Source organism: Arachis ipaensis, chromosome B04 (assembly GCF_000816755.2).
Source record: "Arachis ipaensis cultivar K30076 chromosome B04, Araip1.1, whole genome shotgun sequence".
Classification (NCBI taxonomy): domain Eukaryota; kingdom Viridiplantae; phylum Streptophyta; class Magnoliopsida; order Fabales; family Fabaceae; genus Arachis; species Arachis ipaensis.
Window position 1 is genome coordinate 4,051,880 of NC_029788.2, and position 4,058 is coordinate 4,055,937.

General features: G+C 31.1%; 1 protein-coding gene across 1 annotated transcript in view; it reads right to left on the bottom strand.

Annotated features, from left to right (window-relative positions):
- LOC107638482 (dnaJ homolog subfamily C member 2) overlaps positions 1–203 on the bottom strand; it is a gene marked incomplete at its 5' end in the record, with an annotated part of 4,113 nt that extends 3,910 nt beyond the window's left edge. Inside the window, 1 exon segment of the mRNA XM_016341782.2 lies at positions 40–203.

Genomic DNA, 4,058 nt, shown 5'->3' on the forward strand with positions numbered 1-4,058 from the left:
CATAGGTGCCATAGGTGCGCGGAATGAAGAAGAGTATACCTGGAAAGAAGAAAAGAAGGAGGAATCGCGAATCAGAAGGAAGAAGCCGACTTGGGAGAGGAGAAGCGAAAGTTAGAGAGGTTTGGGTTTGGGGTTTTTATATGAGGCTGCTGAGGCTTCATTCTTCAACACCTTCATGCCCTATCTTTCTTCTTCACTTCGGATGAAAATAATAATTAAAATTTGTTATAATTTTATATATTTAGGATGTTTGGAAAACTTTAAAAGTAATTTTTTTTTATTTATGAAAAGTAGTAGTATTAATGTTTGGTGTAATTTTTAAAATCAAATTGTAGTTTTTTAAAAAGTTATTTAGGAGTTTATAGAAAAAAAAATGACTTCTTTCATAATACTACTATTTTTTATCACATTTCTATAAAATAAGCACTTTTAGAACTAAAAATTCAAATATAAAATAACTTATTTATAAGCTACTTTTAATATAGTCATTTATTGTTTAAACTATTTTTTTAAAAGAAACTTAATTAAGCTGTTTATCCAAATTGAATCTTAATATAACATTTATTAATATCTTAATTATTATTTTTATAATAAAATAATTTTAAATTAGAGTAATCATCTTTTACTCTTAATATTTAATTTAAATAAAATCATAAAAAAGATTATTTTATGTTTAATTATATATTGTTACATTAGCCACTTTAATTAATTCAGAAAATATTAAATTATCTATCTACTCGTGATATTAATCAGAAGGTACTGCTTATAATCCAAATATTCAAGTTGGGGAATTAGTTGGAGATGGAATGTGATAGGATTAGTATTTAGGTAGTCCAATTAGAGAATTATACTATAAATGGAAATATGATGTAATAATATAGGATATAAATGATGTAATTAAATTTTTTTTCTTTTTATCATAATTCTAGAAATTTCTCTTTTATTCTCTCTGATTATCTCTAATCTTTCTAATTCTTAATACAAATTCGTATCAAATGGTGCTTTCATTGAAAATATCAAATTCGTATCTCTAATCTTTAATCTTTTAAGTATAATTCTTTAATTAAACTACTCCAGTATTAATCCTATCAGAATGAATCATCTTTAAATATTTATACGAGGAGTGTTAGGAGACCAATAATTTTTTTGGTTTGTAATCATCAATTAGCCATCAATAATCTTTTTAATGGTGTGAGATTATATCCAATGGTAGGAGATCACTCACTTTTCTTTAGATGGTTAAGTACTGGCCACAAAACACAAAAGTTGCTAGTTCCCTAAACTTTTCCTATTTATACCTCTAGTAGTAGTTGTTTATGACACTTTAAACGAAAATTCAAATAAAATGAGTGCGGTTATTGGTTTTTGATTTAGTGTTTACAGGTTTTAGAAAAGTATAAGTTATTGTTATAGCTTGTTGCCCAGAATATGGCGAGATCTTGTCTTAATTTGAGAGTGTGGTTATAAAGAGGTTGTTTGCGAAACAAATTATTTAAAAGCATTCAATCTCATTCATATCAACGATTTTATTATTTCTGAGCAAGTTCTGGTGAGTAAAATTATTGAAATTCTCTATTGGAACTGGCTTCATGGTAAAATATATCTTGGATAGACATCTTTATAGTGAATAGATTGATCCTATGAAAAATCTTAGAAATTTTCTCCTTTTTGATATAAAACACGATTTTTAGTCTTATTTTTTTATTTTTTATTTTTTATTTTATATTTCTCGCTAGCAGGTGCTTCCACTATTGTTTTGTCTACCCACAGATTTTGACGCTCTTGAACCCACCTCATTCCACATCTACCATAAATGGACTTTCAAAGCCCGAAAAATTGCTGCCATAGAAAAGGAAGACGCTGTTGTGGCCGCTGCTGGTTGGCTAACTCCAAACGTAAAACTGATTCTGTAGAAGAATCCGGTCTCCATGAAGGTGAATGTTTGACCAAATTTTAATAAAAATGCTAGTCTTAAACTTTTTCTTAACAATTTTATATTTGTCCATGTAATATTTTCGGTCTCTTGTTTTGGACCAGAAGTACTAGGCGCATGATTTTTATCCCTGTCTTACATTTGCTCAATTAACGGGTGTAGTGTACAAACTACAAATAAGTGATCCTTATGGCAACATAATCCAACCCAATGGCCCATTGAACTTAAAGCGTAAACTGAATTACCCAACAGTGGATGGCAATCCTCTTAATACGTACAACAGTTTCATACTATAGATGCCATCTCCAATGCAACAGAGAATAGTGATTATTTATCAGTATATTATCTGGCATAACTAGTAGGGGTGTTCAATAAATCATGCATATCAATAATGAAAGTCACTTAAATAAACAGGTTTAAAATGTTTTTTTTTAAGATGTTTTTTGTAATTAAAATTCATTACATATAATTTTTAATAAAAATAACATATTTTAATCGATTATATGTATTAAATTTTAATTAATAAAAAGCATTTTAAAAAAAAAACGTTTTTAATATCTTTATCTGAATAACTCCCATCAATAATCCGATTACTCGTTCAACACTAATCCGAATCGATTATATTAGTTTTGGATCCGATAGGTAATCAAATACGATCGAGTTAGATATGATCAAATTCAACTTTAATTGATTCGGGTATTAATTTTGAGATTACAGAATCTAAATCAATCCGATTATCCGATTAATTTAATATAATTAAAAAAATAAATGAAATCAAATAATGTGATTTAATGGATTCTGTATGTTAAGAATAGATGACAAAGGGGTGTGTCCTTTTCATGCCTTTTTTTGTTTTGTTTTGTTTTGGGAAAGATACCATGGCTTGTAATATGTATATTATTGTGTGGACTGTGGAGTTAATTAATTATAGCCAACTTGCTTCATGAAATTGATTCCTCTCCCTCACCTTTAATTTTTTGGGATGAGGGTTGAGTTGTCTTGCATGAACCATTCAAAGTCACATTTAAAAACATATATTTTTCACTTTTTATAATATCACTCCAAAAAATATAATATTTTTAAGGATTAAGTAATTTTTTCGTTTCTAATATTGTGGGTCAAAATTAAAATCGTCTCCAACATTTTCTTTATTAATATCATCATCAATGTTATAAAATCATTTTTTTTCTAATTTTTTGACCAAAATACCCTTCATCATCATTTCTTCCCCACTATCTCCACCACATCTACTGCCGGCGAGAAGAAGAGGAAGAAGAAGGCTTCGCCGGCGAGAAAGGGCGCAACAGCAGCAGTGGCGACCTAGCAATAACAACCCCTCCCTCCTTCACATCGCCTCTCTCCCTTCTCTAATGAACTAGCGGCCACAACGACGACCCTGCAACAGGAACCCGTCTCTCTCTCTATTCACATCGCTTCTCTCTCTATTCTCCGATGAACCAGCAGCAGTAGTGGCGACCCAACAGCGGCAGCGACGACCCTGCAGTGGCAATGTCGACCCAGCAATAACAATCCCTCCCTCCTTCGTATCGCTTCTCTCTCTCTCTCTCTCTCTTCTCCGATGAACCAGCAGTGGTAGCAATTACTCTGCAGCAGCAACCCATCCCTCCCTCTGTTCGCATCGCTTCTCTCTCTTCTCTGATGAACTAGCGACGGTGACCCAGCGATAGCAACGACGACCCTGTAACAATAATGGTGACCCAATGGCAGCGGCAACCCCTCCTTTTGTTCGCATCGCTTCTCTCTCTCTATCCGATGAACCAGCGACAGTAGTGGATGGAGTTGTGGTAATGTAGATGGTAGTGAATATGGTAGAGGTGGTGGGGTGAGGAAGATGAGGAAGAAAATGATAATGACAATGAAAGGTATTTTAGTCCAAAAATTAAAGAAATGATAATTTTATAACATTTTATAAAGTTAAAAATGATATTAATTAAAAAAAAAGTTAGACACAATTTAATTTTAACCAAAAATATTAGAAATAAAAAAAGTACTTAACCCTATTTTTAAAATAGGAACAATAATACCCCTTTTTTATAGTGTATGCTTCAACTTTTTTTATACATTTATTTAATTTTCATCATAAACTTTATCATCAAATTTAGTG